Genomic DNA, 17,528 nt, shown 5'->3' on the forward strand with positions numbered 1-17,528 from the left:
TTGTGGGTAATCCGACCTTTCTCTCTGGCTGCCCTTAAGATTTTTTCCTTCATTTCAACTTTGGTGAATCTGACAATTATGTGTCTTGGAGTTGCTCTTCTCCAGGAGTATCTTTGTGGCGTTCTCTGTATTTCCTGGATTTGAATGTTGGCCTGCCCTACTAGGTTGGGGAAGTTCTCCTGGATGATATCCTGAAGAGTGTTTTCCAACTTGGTTCCATTTTCCCCCTCCCTTTCAGGCACCCCAATCAGACGTAGATTTGGTCTTTTTACATAATCCCATACTTCTTGCAGGCTTTGTTCATTTCTTTTTGTTCTCTTTTCTTTTGGTTTCTCTTCTCGCTTCATTTCATTCATTTCATCCTCAATCGCAGATACTCTTTCTTCCAGTTGATCGAGTCGGTTACTGAAGCTTGTGCATTTGTCACGTATTTCTCGTGTCATGGTTTTCATCTCTTTCATTTCCTTTATGACCTTCTCTGCATTAATTACTCTAGCCATCAATTCTTCCACTTTTTTTTCAAGATTTTTAGTTTCTTTGCGCTGGGTACGTAATTCCTCCTTTAGCTCTGAGATGTTTATTGGACTGAAGCCTTCTTCTCTCATCTCATCAAAATCATTCTCCGTCAAGCTTTGATCCATTGCTGGCGATGAGCTGCGCTCCTTTGCAGGGGGAGATGCCCTCTTATTTTTTGAATTTCCAGCTTTTCTGCCCTGCCTTTTCCCCATCTTTGTGGTTTTATCTGCCTCTGGTCTTTGATGATGGTGATGTACTGATGGGGTTTTGGTGTAGGTGTCCTTCCTGTTTGATAGTTTTCCTTCTAACAGTCAGGACCCTCAGCTGTAGGTCTGTTGGAGATTGCTTGAGGTCCACTCCAGACCCTGTTTGCCTGGGTATCAGCAGCAGAGACAGCAGAAGATAGAATATTTCTGAACAGCGAGTGTACCTGTCTGATTCTTTCTTTGGAAGCTTCCTCTCAGGGTTGTACTCCACCCTGTGAGGTGTTGGGTGTCAGACTGCCCCTAGTGGGGGATGTCTCCCAGTTAGGCTACTCAGGGGTCAGGGACCCACTTGAGCAGGGAGTCTGTCCCTTCTCAGATCTCAACCTCCATGTTGGGAGATCCACTGCTCTCTTCTAAGCTGTCAGACAGAGTCGTTTGCGTCTGCAGTAGTTTTGGCTGTGTTTGTTATTGCCCTGTTCCCAGAGGTGGAGTCTACAGAGACAGGCAGGTTTCCTTGAGCTGCTGTGAGCTCCACCCTGTTCGAGCTTCCCAGCAGCTTTGTTTACCTACTTAAGCCTCAGCAATGGCGGGCGCCCCTCCCCCAGCCTCGCTGCTGCCTTGCCGGTAGATCACAGACTGCTGTGCTAGCAATGAGGGAGGCTCCGTGGGTGTGGGACCCTCCCGGCCAGGTGTGGGATATGATCTCCTGGTGTGCCTGTTTGCTTAAAGCACAGTATTGGTGTGGGAGTTACCCGATTTTCCAGGTGTTGTGTGTCTCAGTTCCCCTGGCTAGGAAAAGGGATTCCCTTCCCCCTTGAGCTTCCCAAGTGAGGCAATGCCTCGCTCTGCTTCAGCTCTCGCTGGTCGGGCTGCAGCAGCTGACCAGCACCAATCGTCTGGCACTCCCCAGTGAGATGAACCCAGTACCTCAGTTGAAAATGCAGAAATCACCGGTCTTCTGTGTCGCTCGCGCTGGGAGTTGGTGACTGGAGCTGTTCCTATTCGGCCATCTTGCTCCGCCCCCCCTCCTGGACTTTTTCTAATCTCTTTCTGAAGTTCTGCTGATGTTAACTTCAGCATCTTCACAAGCAAGTTTGTTTCAGAGATGAGCTGCTCATACTGTGATGGAGGTATTACTGAGGGTAGTCTTCAGTCAGGCTTTGTTTGCTCCTGTTCAGAGAAAGGGTACCTACCTATTTTTGAATTACTTTATTTCTCTATTTATTTGATTACTGACAAAGATGCTACTGGTTTTGTTGAGGGTGAGATCTTCGCAAAGTGGGTTATTTTTTAAGATGGTCCCTGAAGAACCTTGAGGAGGTTTCTCAAACCTCTCTGATGTTGAACATAACTCTGTATAGTATGAAATTTACCATTTACACTTCTGCTTAGAAGAAACTTTCAACTGGTTTTGTCTTTACAACAAAATGTCAAATTCTGTTTCAAGACATCAAGATAGAAGCTCCTTGTGTTTTAATTTTCATGTAATTTGTTGTTATGTGAATAGTGGTAACTTGAAAGAAGATAGTGCTGAGTTAAATAACTCAATATGGTTTAAGTTTTCTTTAAATTGATGTAACATTTGAATTTTTGTATTTTACATATTCATTTCATTATATAGTGAAAATTAACCTACATGGTCTTCTGGTATTATCAAGTGGATTTGAATTTTAACACTTTAGCTGAGTAGCCTTGGGATATAATTTAAATCTTCTGTGCTTTAGTTTCTTCATCTCTACAACAGTGATAAAGATAGCACCTATCCCACAAGATTGTTCTGAAAATTAAATGAATTTATTATACATAAGGAGTTTGGAAGAATGCTTGACTTATAATTATTACTCAATATTTGTTAACTGCTATTGCCTCATCTAATATTATTTTAAAACTATTTTTTAGTGAGCAAGATAAGAGAAAATAGAAAAACAAAAACAAAACAGAAAACATTTAATGTAGGATACAAACAGACAATTCTCAAAAGAAAACATTTATGCAGTCAACAAACATATGAAAAAAAGCTAATAATTCCTTGTCATTAGAGAAATGCAAATCAAAACCACAATGAGATACCATCTCATTTCAGTTAGAATGGTGGTTATTTCTCTGATGGCGAGTGATGATGAGCATTTTTACATGTGTCTGTTGGCTGTATGAATGTCTTTTTTTGAGAAGTGTCTGTTCATATCCTTTGCCCACTTTTTGATGGGGTTGTTTGTTTTTTTCTTGTAAATTTGTTTGAGTTCTTTGTAGGTTCTGGATATTAGCCCTTTGTCAGATGAGTAGATTGCAAAAATTTTCTCCCATTCTGTAGGTTGTCTGTTCACTCTGATGGTAGTTTCTTTTGCTGTGCAGAAGCTCTTTAGTTTAATGAGGTCCCATTTGTCAATTATGGCTTTTGTTGCCATTGCTTTTGGTGTTTTAGACATGAAGTCCTTGCCTATGCCTATGTCCTGAATGGTATTCCCTAGGTTTTCTTCTAGGGTTTTTATGGTTTTAGGTCTAATATTTAAGTCTCTAATCCATCTTGAATTAATTTTTGTATAAGGAGTAAGGAAAGGATCCAGTTTCAGCTTTCTACTTATGGCTAGCCAATTTTCCTAGGTATTTTATTCACTTTGACGCCATTGTGAATGGGAGTTTATTCATGATTTGTCTCTCTGTTTGTCTGTTACTAGTGTATAAGAATGTTTCTGATTTTTGCACATTGATTTTGTATCCTGAGACTTTGCTGAAGTTGCTTATCAGCTTAAGGAGATTTTGGGCTGAGACAATGGGTTTTTCTAAATATACAATCATGTCATCTGCAAAGAGGAACAATTTGAGTTCTTCTTTTCCTAACTGAATACACTTTATTTCTTTCTCTTGCCTTATTGCCATGGCAATCATTAAAAAGTCAGGAAGCAACAGGTGCTGGAGAGGATGTGGAGAAAGAGGACCACTTTTACACTGTTGGTGGGATTGTAAACTAGTTCAACCATTGTGGAAAACAGTGTGATGATTCCTTAAGGATGTAGAACTAGAAATACCATTTGACCCAGCCATCTCATTACTGGGGATATACCCAAAGGATTATAAATCATGCTCCTATAAAGACAGATGCACACGTATGTTTATTGTGGCACTATTAACAATAGCAAAGACTTGGAATCAGCCCAAATGTCCATCAGTGACAGACTGGATTAAGAAAATGTGGCACATATACACCATGGAATACTATGCAGCCATCAAAAAGGATGAGTTCGTGTCCTTTGTAGGGACATGGAAGCAGCTGGAAACCACCATTCTTAGCAAACTATCGCAAGAACAGAAAACCAAATACTGCATGTTCTCACTCATAAGTGGGAATTGAAAAATGAGATCACCTGGACAGAGGAAGGGGAACATCACACACCGGGTCCTATTTTGGGGAGGCAGGGGAGAGATAGCATTAGGAGATAACTCGTAAATGACGAGTTAATGGGTACAGCACACCAACATGACACATGTATACATATGTAACAAACCTGTACATTGTGCTCATGTACCCTAGAACTTAAAGCATATATATATATAAAGAATGGTGATTATTAAAAAGTCAGGGAACAACAGATGCTGGCCAGGATGTGGAGGATGTGGAGAAATAGGGATGATTTTACACTGTTGGTGGGAGTGTAAATTAGTTCAAACATTGTGGAAGACAGTGTGGTGATTGCTCAAGGATCTAGAACCAGAAATACCATTTGACCCAGCAATCCCATTACTGGGTATATACGCAAAGGATTATAAGTCATTCTACTATAAAGACACATGCACACATATATTTATTGCAGCACTATTTACAATAGCAAAGACTGGGAACCAACCCAAATGTCCATCAAAGATAGACTGCATAAAGAAAACGTGGAACATATACACCATGGAATACTGTGCATCCATAAAAAGAACGAGTTCATGTCCTTTGCAGGGACATGGATGAAGCTGGAAACCGTCATTCTCAGCAAACTAACACAGGAACAGAAAGCCAAACACTGTATGTTCTCATTAGTGGGAGTTGAACAATGAGAACACATGGACACAGGGAGGGGAACAGCATACACTAGGGCCTGTTGTGGGTTAGGGGGAGCATTAGGACAAATAGCTAATGCATGTGGGGCTTAAAACCTAGATGACGGGTTGACAGGTGCAGCAAACCACCATGGCACATGTGTACCTATGTAACAAACCTGCACATTCTGCACACATATCCAAGAACTTAAAGCAAAAGAAAAAAATTTAGTATATCCAGTTAAGGGAATAAAAATAATCAATAATGGAATTTGGTAGAATATTTACCAGAAAAGACAGAAAATAAATACAAGATTGTTCTGCTTCATGGAGAAAACCTATCACATTATCTTTTAAAAAGCAGCAGTGACAACAACAGCAGGAATCTAAAATCAAGCCATCCCATTGGGAAGCTCAAGTTATTAATAGTTGAAAGTCAGTTTGGATTTTCTTTTTGAAAAAATATCTTCCCAATATTTGATGTTTGCTTATTTTCATTACATTTACACAATGTGATATTTATTTGTTTTTTAAGCAAATAATAGCAAAACAAGGAGTATTCAGTTTATACTTATCTCTGCTCTGCATCAGTTTTTTCCCATTTTCTTTTATTTAGAATTTACAGTAAACTCATCAAATAACATCTTTTTTGGTTTGCCACCACTTGTATTTTTACGTTTTTTTTTTTTTTTTTTTAATTTTTCATAGAATGAGAGTTTGAGTTACACATTCAAGTTCATTGTTATAGTATACTTCCTCTTGTCTGGAGGATGTCTTTGTGGGTTTTGTAATGTTAACCGCTCGTGATGAAAATGATGTAAACTTTCTTCTCCTCTCTACAAAAAACTAGAGATAGGCTCAATTTGAGGCAGTCTAGTGTAATAATTGGATGATTACTAGAGTCTATGTAGGTTTAATATTTGCATTTGATATATTAGGATTATTTGGTTGTATGATTAGTAGATTTTTGATTTAAAATTATTAATCATGTTATAGTAATATTTATAATAAATGCTACAGTTTGAATGTGTTCTCTAAAGTCCATTTTTTGAAAACTTAATCCCCAATGCATCATGATTGAGAAGAAGGACCTTTAAGAGGTGACTAGATCATGAGGGCTCATTGTAGTCATCAAGGAGTGGTTTTGTTATAAAAGTGAGTTCAGTTCTGTCTGCCCTCTTCCCTTCTACTTCCACCAGGGAATATGCAAGAAGACCTTCTCAAGATGCAGACTCCTTAACCTTAGACCTTCCAGCTTAAATTACCCAGTTTCAGGCATTTTGTTACAGAAGAACAAAAGAGGTTAAGACAGGAGTGTACTAAAAGTTAAATGAAATACCTAGGTGTAAGTTTGTAATATAATTGAAGGCTATGTTTGATCACTAATCTAGCCTCATAACTACACTCAAGTACTTATTTTTATACCTCAACTAACTCCAGACAGGTTTTGCAGATCTTAGCTGCTTAAGTAGACATAAATGTGATAAAATCATTCAGAAATGAATTAAAGGGTAAAAAATAAGTATTGAATTGGGATTTAAAAGGATTGGAAAACTTTGGTTAAGAATATTGCTTTGAAGTATGAAAATAAGCTGTGAGTTTTCTAATAAATGAAGCATAGAAGTATTCAGGAGAGACAAACATTTTTTGTGTCATATTTTAAGAGAAATTTACTGTGTGGAACTTTTTCATAGGTATTCATATTAGCTGTAATTTTGTAGAAGACAGAGAAATATTCATTACACAACCCTTTGAACCTCCTGCTTTTTGGCAAAGTTTTATTGAAATGTAACATACATAAAGAAAAAGTCATATGTGAGCAAACCATAAATATAAAGCTCAATGAATTTTCAAAAAATGAATCTTTTTACCCTCAGTATGATGTTTATGAGATTTATTCATGTTTTTTGAGTGTAGTTGTAGGTCGTTAATTTTTATTTCTGTGTAGTTTTTCATTATGTGAATACAACACAGTTTATCCATTTTATTGTTAATGACATTCAGGTAGTTTCCAATTTTTGCTTATAAATGTGCTGCTATAGACATGTTTGTAGGTGTCTTTTTGTGATATATGTATACATTTCTGTTGAGTTTATACCTAAGAGTAACATTACACTACAGGATATACAAGCATACACTTAAAATTTTTTTTCTTTATTTCTTCTTAAAAAACCCTGCAATACATGGGCAAAAAATGCAGGTTTGTCACATAGGTATATGTGTGCCATGGTGGTTTGCTGCACCTATCGACCTGTCCTCTAAGTTCCCTCCCCTCACCCCCACCCTCAACAGGCCCTGGTGTGTGTTGTTCCTTCTCTCTGTGTCCATGTGTTCTCATTGTTCCACTTCCACTTATGAGTGGGAACATGCAGTGTTTGGCTTTCTGTTCCTGTGTTAGTTTGCTGAGGATCACGGCTTCCAGCTTCATCCATGTCCCTGTAAAGGACATGATCTCATTCCTTTTTATGGCTTCATAGTATTCCATGAAGTATATATATCACATTTTCTTTACACAGTCTGTCATTGATGGGTGTTTTGGTTGGTTCCATGTCTTTGCTATTGCAAATAGTGCTGCAATAAACATACATATGCCTGTGTCTTTATAGTAGAATAATTTATATTACTTTGGGTATATACCCAGTAATGGGATTTCTGGGTCAAATGATATTTCTGGTTCTAGATCCTCGAGGAATCACCACACTGTCTTCCACAATGGTTGAACTTGTTAACATTCCTACCAGCAGTGTAAAAGCATTCCTATTTCTCCACAGCTCTGCCAATATCTTTTGTTTCTTGACTTTTTAATAATGCCATTCTGCCTGGCATGAGATGGTATCTCATTGTGGTTTTGATTTGCATTTCTCTGATGATCAGTGATGTTAAGCTTTTTTTTCACCTTCAATGGCCATGTAAATGTCTTCTTTTGAGAAGTGTCTGCTCATGTCCTTTGCCCACTTTTTAATGGGATTGTTTTTTTCTTGCAAATTTGTTTAAGTTTCTTGTAAATTCTAGATATTAGCCCTTGGTCAGATGGATAGATTGCAAAAATTCTATAGGTTTCCTCTTTACTCTGGTGGTAGTTTCTTTTGGTGCAGAAGCTCCTTAGTTTAATTAGATTCCATTTGTCAGTTTTGGTTTTTGTTGCAATTGCTTTTGACATTTTCATTACGAAGTCTTTGCCCAAGACTGTGTCTTGAATGGTATTGCCTAGGTTTTCTTCTAGGGTTTTTATGGTTTGGGGGTTTTTAAACTTTATTATTTTTGTATTTTACTTTAAGTTCTGGGATACACGTACAGAATGTGCAGTTTTGTTACATAGTTATACATGTGTCATGGTGGCTTAATGCACCCATCAACCCATCACCTGTATTAGATATTTCTCCTAATGCTATTCCTCCCCTACTTCCCCATCCCCTGACAAGTCCTGGTGTGTGATCTTCCCCTCCCTGTGTCCATGTGTTCTCATTGTTCAGCTTCCACTTATGAGTGAGAATATGCAGTGTTTGGTTTTCTGTTCTTGTGATAGTTTGCTGAGAGTGATGGTTTACAGCTTCATCCATGTCCCTGCAAAGGACATGAACTCATCCTTTTTTATGGCTGCATAGTATTCCATGGTGTGTATGTGCCACATTTTCTTAATCCAGTCTATCATCAATGGACATTTGGGTTGGTTCCAAGTCTTTGCTATTTGGAATAGGGCCATATTAACATATGTGTACATGTGTCTTTATAGTAACAAGATTTATAATCCTTTGGGTACGTACTCAGTAATGGGATTGTTGGGTCAAATGGTATTTCCGGTTCTAGATCCTTGAGGAATCGCCACATTGTCTTCCACAATGGTTGAACTAGTTTACAGTCCCACCAACAGTGTAAAAGCATTCCTATTTCTCCACATCCTCTCCAGCACCTGTTGTTTCCTGACTTTTTAATGATCGCTATTCTAACTGACATGAGATGGTATACCACTGTGGTTTTGATTTTCATTTCCCTAATGATCAAGAATGATGAACATTTTTTCATATGTTTCTTGGCTGCATAAACGTCTTCCTTTGAGAGGTGTCTGTTCATATCCTTTGTCCACTTTTTAATGGAGTTGTTTTTTTCTTGTAAACTTTTTTAAGTTCTTTGTAGATTCTGGATATTAGCCGTTTGTCAGATGGATAGATTGCAAAAGCAATGACAACAAAAGCCAAAATTGACAAATGGGACCTAATTAAACTAAAGAGCTTCTGCGCAGCAAAAGAAACTATCATCAGAGTGAAGAGGCAACCTACAGAATGGGAGAAAATTTTGCAATCTATGGTTTTGGGTTTTACATTTAAGTCTTTAATCCATCTTGAGTTAATTTTTGCATGAGGTGTAAGGAAAGGGTCCAGTTTTAGTTTTCTGCAAATGGCTATCAAGTTTCCCCAGCACTGTATATTGAATCCTTTCCCCATTACTTGTTTTTCTCAGGTTTGTTGAAGATGGTAGTAGATATGTGGTGTTATTTCTGAGGTCTCTGTTCTGTCTCATTGGTCTATATGTCTGTTTTGGTACCAATGCCATGCTGGTTTGGTTACTGTGGACATCTAGTATAGTTTGAAGTTAGGTAGTGTGATATCTCCAGCTTTGTTCTTTTTGCTTAGGACTGTCTTGGCTATACGGGGTCTTGTTTGATTCCATATGAAATTCAAAGTAGGTTTTTCTAATTCTGTGAAGAAAATCAATTGTAGTTTGATGAGAATAGCATTGAATCTATAAATTACTTTGGGCAGTATGACCATTTTCACAATATTGATTCTTTCTATCCCTGAGGATAGAGTGTTTTTCCATTTGTTTGTGTTCTCTGATTTCCTTGGGCAGTGGTTTGTGGTTCTCCTTGAAGTGGTCCTTCACATCCCTTGCTCACTGTATTTCTAGGTATTTTGTTTTCTTAGCATACAGTTTTAATAGATTTTGCCAAGCAGTGTTTCAGTTTATACTTTTCCTAGCAGTGTCTGAGAGTTCTATTTGCTCTGCATCTTTGCTAGCACTTGGTGTTGACAGTCTATTTCATTTTAGCCATAGTAGATGGCATGAAGTAGTATCATATGGTGGCTTTAGTTTTTAATTCTCTGATGACTAATGAAGTTGAATAACCATTAATATGTTTGTGGATGTTATTTTTTGTTACATGTTTGTTCGTATTTTGAGCCAGAGACACTGAAGTATTTTGAAATATAGGAGTTCTACTTGATCATAAAGCAAAGCAAATAGTTGAGATAGCTGGTATAAATGCAAAAAAGTTAATATTATATTTTGAATATTATAAGGCTGATACCAATTTCTGTCTAGTAGAGAGCTCATGTTACCCTGGCATAGGTTTCATCTGGGGAAATAATCAAACTTATGAATACCTACATTTTAACAAGAGTTGGTTGAAGTTTGGAAAAGGCAACTCCCTAAAGGTCTTAACAAGACAAACTGGCTGAATAATATGTTCCTGATGATAAATGAATTCACTATTGAGTAGAGATTTTTTTTCATTCTCAGTCTCAATACTAAAAATTGTCTGCCAAAATGATGATTTTGGTACAGATGATATGTAAATATTCAAGCACATTGAGACCAAGGACTTCAGTTTATTGAGGTTAATAATGACCTAGAGATTTCAGAAGATAATCTTTTTTTATGCAATGTGATTTACTGCTCTTAGTCTACAAATAGTTCTGATGCTTTTTATATTAAGTAAATTAACATACGTTAAGTGTATAAAAGAGTGTTTGGCACCTAATGAGCACTCAGGAAATTTTGATTGCTGTCATTATTAGTATTACCTTCTGCTATTTATTCTGTCACACCTTTTATTCCAGGGCTTGAAATTGGGCAGTTTGTGAACAAATTTTATCTTATATTACTTAACCTTCTACTGATGTTTTTGACATCTTGTAGGAAAGCAGGTCTATGATGTGTGAGATTACACTGAGTTCCTCTTTTCTCCCCATCTGTTCTGATCATATATTCTAGGCTCCCCACAAGACAGGTAAGGTTAGCCTCTGCCTCTTGTCTCTTGCCTGTCTAGCATCTAGTGGAGTGCCTGGCCTTAATAGGAACCGAATAAATGCTTGCTGAAGGTTTGCTATACTGCATCTCTCACTGTGTCATCTGCTGCACTCAAGATGTGTGTGCATCTCATGGGTTCAAGGTCCTATGGAATGAGTTCAGAGAAACTGTTAGTAGAGTAGGAAAACTAAGGGCTTGAGAATCAAAAATTTATCCAGTTTCTCTAGCTGTGAAACCTTAGGGAGTTACTTAAACCCTAGGAGTTTCAGTTTCCTCATCAGTTACATGTGAGTAAAGAATTTCAAACTATAAAGGTTGTTGCAAAAATTAGGCATAACTTACACAATATGTCTGTCCATGTAACAAACCTGTACATGTAACCCCTGAATCTAAAAATAATTTTTAAAAAATGTGATGGCAAATACAAGTATACTTTCGTTTAAAAAATTATTAGGTATAACCTACCTAAAGGACATAATAAGCATAAATATATGGCACTAGGAGGTGGAGCAAGATGACAAAATAGAAGGCTCCTCTGACACTCCCTGCTGCCCCACTGACAAAGACACCCATTTAGCAATATCTACACAAGAAAAGTACTCTCATGAGAACTAAAAATGAGGTCAGCTCTAATGGTATCTGGTTTTAACTTTATATTGCTGAAAGAGGTATTGAAGAGGTAGAGAAAACAGTCTTGAATTGCTGATACCATCCCTTCTCCAACCCTAAGCAGTTATGGAGTGGTGTGGATATTATTTCTGGGCACTGGATGAGAGAAAGCACAGCAATTGTGAGGTGTTGAACTCAGTACTGTCCTGTTATAGCAGAAAGGAATACCAGACCAAACTTAACTGACACCCGCCTAAGGAGGGAGCAGTTAAACCAGCCCTAGCCATAGGGGAATCACTGATCCCAGGGGTCAGACCTTGAGTTTCTGCAAGCCTCACCACAGAGGGCTAAAGTGTTCTGGAGTTCTAATAAACTTGAAAGGCAGTCTAGGCCATGAGGACTGCAACTTTTACATGAGTTATAGTGCTGAACTTGGCCCAGAGACAGTAGACTTTCAGGGACACACGACCTACCAAGACACCTGCTAGAGCAACTAAAGTAGTGCTGGCATCACTCTTTCTGAAACTCCAAACTGCATAGCTCTCAGCACCAAAAGAGACCCCTTCCTTCTGCCTGAGGAGAGGAGAGGAAAGGAAACAGTGAAGAAGTCTTTGTCTTGCATCTTCGATACCAGATGATCCCTGGCAAGATAGGGCACCTGTTAGAGTCAAAAGTCCCCCTTTCCAGGACCTAACTCCCAAATGACATCTCTGGACACACCCTAGGCCAGAAGGGAACATCCTGCCATGAAGGGAAGAACCCAGTCCTGGCAGGATTTATCACCTGCTATCTGAAGAGCCCGTGGGCTATGAATAACCAACAGTGATACCCAGGTTGTATGTCGAGGGCCTTGGGTGAGATTCCCAGACTTGCTGGCTTCAGGTGAGAATTAGCACATCCCCAGCTGTGGTTGCTATGGGGCAAGACTCCTTCCCCTTGAGAAAAGTGAAGTGAAAAGTAAAGGGAATGTTGACTTGCACCTTAAGTACCACGTCAGCCACAGAGGGGTAGAGCACCAGGTGGGCTCTTGTGGTCCCCAGTTCCAAGGCTTGGCTTTTGGACAGCATTTCTGGACCTGCCCTGACTCAGAGAGAAACCCACTGCCCTGAAGAGTGAGTCCCAGGCCAGGCAGCATTCACCTCATGTTGACCCAAGAGCTTTTGGCCCATAAGGGAACATCAGCAGTAGTCTGGCAGCACTCACCATGGACCTGTGGTGGTGGTGGCCATAGGGTGAGACTCCTCTGCCTTTGGAAAAGAGAGAGAAGAGAGAGAAAGACTGCATCTTGTAGTTTGAGTGCCAGCTCAGCTGCAGTACAAAAGGACACCAGGTAGACTTCTAAGACTCCTGACTCTAGTCCCTAGTTCTTAGATGCCACCTCTGGACTTGCCTGGGCATTGGGGTAACCTGCCACCCTGAAGGAAAGGACATAGGCCTGGGTGATTTTGCTATCTACTGATTATAGAGCCCAAGGGCTATGAGTGAACATAGGTCATAGCCGGGAGTCATTACAGCAGGCCTGGGGTGACTTAGTACTGTGCTGGCTTCAGGTCTGACCCAGCATAGTCATAGTGGTGGTGGCCACAGGGGTGCTTCTGTCACTCCATATTCTGCTCCATATGGCTGAGCAATGATAGAAAGATTTCATTTGTTTGGGAGAAAATAAGGAAAAATAACAAGAGTCTCTGCCTGCTAATACAGATAATTTTTCTGGATTTTGTCCAAGACTATCAAGGCTGTACCAGTCTGCAAGAAACACAGTGTTACTGAGCTTGATGTGCCCCCTAAAGCAAATATGGCTTAGATCACAACACCCAAGTCCTTTTGAACATCTGGAAAGCCTTCCCAAGAAGGACGGGTAAAAACAAGCCTAGAATGGGAAGGCTATAATAATCCCTAACTCTTCAATGCCCAGACACAGGTGAACATCTACAGTGTCAAGATATTTCAGGAAAACATGACCTCACCAAATGAACTCAATGAAGCACTAGGGACAAATCCTGGAGAAACAGATATGGGACCTTTCAGAGAAGGAATTCAAAAGTAGCTGTGTTGAGGAAACTCAAAGAAATTTAATATAACAGAGAAGGAATTCAGAAATCTATCAGATAAATTTAACAAAGAGATTAAAAAGAATCAAGCAGAAATTCTGGATCTGAAAAATGCAACTGAAGAATTCAAATGCACCAGAGCACTTGAATAGCAGAATTGGTCAAGCAGAATAAAGAGTTAGTGAGCTTGAATGCAGGCTATTTGAAAATGTACAGTCAGAGAAGATAAAAGAAAAAAGAATTAAAAACTACAACAAAGCACACTAAAGGATCTAGAAAATAGCCTGAAAAGGGCAAAACTTTCTTCACCCTAAAGAGAAGGTGGAGAAAGATACAGGGGTAGGAAGTTTATTCAAAGTGATAATAAAGAAATTCTCAAACCAAGAGAAAGATATCAATATCCAAGTACAAAAAGGTTACAGAACACCAAGCAGATTTAACCCAAAGAAGACAACCTCAAGGCATTTAATATTCAAGCTCCCAAAGGTCAAGGAAAAAGAGGATCCTGAAAGCAACAAGAGAAAACAAACAATATATAACAGAGCTCCATCCAATACATGTGGCAGCAGACTTTGCAGTGGAAACCTTATAGGTCAGGAGAGAGTAGCATAACATATTTAAAGTGCTGAAGGAGAAAAACGTTTGCGCTAGAGTAGGATATCTGGTGAAAATATCCTTCAAACATGAAGGAGAAATAAAAACTTTCCAGACCAAAAAAAAAAAAAAAAAAAAAAAAAAAAAAAAGGCTGAGAGATTTCATTAACACCAGACCTATCCTAGAAGACATGCTAACGGGAGTACTTCAATAAGAAAGTAAACGATGTAAATGAGCAATAGGAAATCATCTGGGCTGGGCATGGTGGCTCACGACTGTAATCCCAGCACTTTGGGAGGCCAAGGCTGGTGGATCATGACGTCAGGAGATCGAGACCATCCTAGCTAACATGATGAAACCCCATATCTACTAAAAATAAAAAAACAATTAGCTGGTCATGGTGGCGGGTGTCTATGGTCCCAGTTGCTTGGGATGCTGAGGCAGGAGAGTGGCGTGAACCCGGGAGGTGGAGCTTGCAGTGAGCCAAGATCGTGTCACTGCATGCACTCCAGCCTGGGTGACAAGAGGGAGACTCCATCAAAAGAAAAGTAATCATCTGAAGGTACAAAATTCACTGGTAATAGTAAGCACACAGAAAAACACAGAATATTATGACACTGTAGCTATGATGTGTAAATTACTCTTATCCTAAGCAGAAAGACTAAATGATGAACCAATCAAAAAGAATAACTATAACAACTTTTCAAGATATAGTAAAAAGAGATAAATAGAAACAACAAAAACTTAAAAAGTGAAGGAATGAAGTTAAGGCATAGAGTCTTTGTTAGTTTTCTTTTCATTGTTTATTTGTTTATGCAAACAATGTTATCACTTAAAATAATGGGTTATAAGATAGTATTCATGAGCCTTATGGTAACCTCAAGCCAAAAATCTTACAACAGACACACAAAAAATGAAAAGCAAGAAATTAAATCACAACACCAGAGAAAAACACCTTCACTAAAAGGAAAACAAGAAAGATAGAAAGAAGATAATACCACAAAACAAACAGAAAACAAATAACAAAATGGCAAGAGTAAGTCATTACTTATCAATAATAACATTGAATGTATGTTTTTTTCTTGTAAATTTGTTTGAGTTCTTTGTAGGTTCTGGATATTAGCCCTTTGTCAGTTGAGTATATTGCAAAAATTTTCTCCCATTCTGTAGGTTGCCTGTTCACTCTGATGGTAGTTTCTTTTGCTGTGCAGAAGCTTTTTAGTTTAATTAGATCCCATTTGTCAATTTTGGCTTTTGTTACCATTACTTTTGGTGTTTTAGACATGAAGTGTTTGCCCATGCCTATGTCCTGAATGGTACTACCTAGGTTTTCCTCTAGGATTTTTATGGTATTAGGTCTAACATTTAAGTCTCTAATCCATCTTGAATTAATTTTCATATAAGGAGTAAGGAAAGGATCCAGTTTCAGCTTTCTACTTATGGCTAGCCAATTTTCCCAGCACCATTTATTAAATAGGAAATCCTTTCCCCATTTCTTGTTTCTCTCAGGTTTGTCAAAGATCAGATGGCTGTAGATGTGTGGTATTATTTCTGAGGACTCTGTTCTGTTCCATTGGTCTATATCTCTGTTTTGGTACCAGTACCATGCTGTTTTGGTTACTGTAGCCTTGTGGTATAGTTTGAAGTCAGGTAGCGTGATGCCTCCAGCTTTGTTCTTTTGACTTAGGATTGTCTTGGAGATGCGGGCTCTTTTTTGGTTCCATATGAACTTTAAAGCAGTTTTTTTCCAATTCTGTGAAGAAACTCATTGGTAGCTTGACGGGGATGGCATTGAATCTATAAATTACCTTGGGTAGTATGGCCATTTTCACAATATTGATTCTTCCTATCCATGAGCATGGCATGTTCTTCCATTTGTTTGTGTCCTCTTTTATTTCACTGAGCAGTGGTTTGTAGTTCTCCTTGAAGAGGTCCTTTACATCCCTTGTAAGTTGGATTCCTAGGTATTTTATTCTCTTTGAAGCAATTGTGAATGGAAGTTCATTCCTGATTTGGTTCTCTGTTTGTCTGTTACTGGTGTATAAGAATGCTTGTGATTTTTGCACATTAATTTTGTATCCTGAGACTTTGCTGAAGTTGCTTATCAGCTTAAGGAGATTTTGGGCTGAGACAATGGGGTTTTCTAAATATACAATCATGTCATCTGCAAAGAGGGACAATAACTTCTTCTTTTCCTAACTGAATACCCTTGATTTCTTTCTCTTGCCTGATTGCCCTAGCCAGAACGTCCAACACTATGTTGAATAGGAGTTGTGAGAGAGGGCATCCCTGTCTTGTGCCAGTTTTCAAAGGGAATTTTTCCAGTTTTTGTCCATTCAGTATGATATTGGCTGTGGGTTTGTCATAAATAGCTCTTCTTATTTTGAGGTATGTTCCATCAATACCGAATTTATTGAGTGTTTTTAGCATGAAGGGCTGTTGAATTTTGTCAAAAGCCTTTTCTGCATCTATTGAGATAATCATGTGGTTCTTGTCTTTGGTTCTGTTTCTATGCTGGATTATGTTTATTGATTTGTGAATGTTGAACCAGCCTTTCATCCCAGGGATGAAAGCCACTTGATCATGGTGGATAAGCTTTTTGAAAACAAACAACCCCATCAAAAAGTGGGCAAAAGATATGAACAGACATTTCTCAAAAGAGGACATTCATACAGCCAACAGACACATGAAAAAATGCTCATCATCACTGGCCATCAGAGAAATGCAAATCAAAACCACAATGAGATACCATCTCACACCAGTTAGAATGGTGATCATTAAAAAGTCAGGAAACAACAGGTGCTGGAGAGGATGTGGAGAAATAGGAACACTTTTACACTGTTGGTGAGATTGTAAACTAGTTCAACCATTATGGAAAACAGTATGGCGATTCCTCAAGGATCTAGAACTAGAAGTACCATATGACCCAGCCATCCCATTACTGGGGATATACCCAAAGGATTATAAATCATGCTGCTATAAAGACACATGCACACGTATGTTCATTGCGGCACTACTCACAGTAGCAAAGACTTGGAATCAACCCAAATGTCCATCAGTGACAGACTGGATTAAGAAAATGTGGCACATATACACCATGGAATACTATGCAGCTATAAAAAAGGATGAGTTTGTGTCCTTTGTAGGGACATGGATGCAGCTGGAAACCATCATTCTTAGCAAACTATCACAAGAACACAAAACCAAACACTGCATGTTCTCACTCATAGGTGGGAACTGAACAATGAGATCACTTGGACTCGGGAAGGGGGGCATCACACACCAGGGCCTATCATGGGGAGAGGGAGGGGGGAGAGATTGCATTGGGAGTTATACCTGATGTAAATGATGAGTTGTTGGGTGCTGATGAGTTGATGGGTGCAGCACAGCAACATGGCACAAGTATACGTATGCAACAAACCTGCACGTTATGCACATGTACCCTAGAACTTAAAGTATAGTAATAATAAAAAAAAATTGAATGTAAATGGACCAAATTTT

Source organism: Macaca fascicularis, chromosome 6, assembly GCF_037993035.2.
Source record: "Macaca fascicularis isolate 582-1 chromosome 6, T2T-MFA8v1.1".
NCBI lineage: Eukaryota > Metazoa > Chordata > Mammalia > Primates > Cercopithecidae > Macaca > Macaca fascicularis.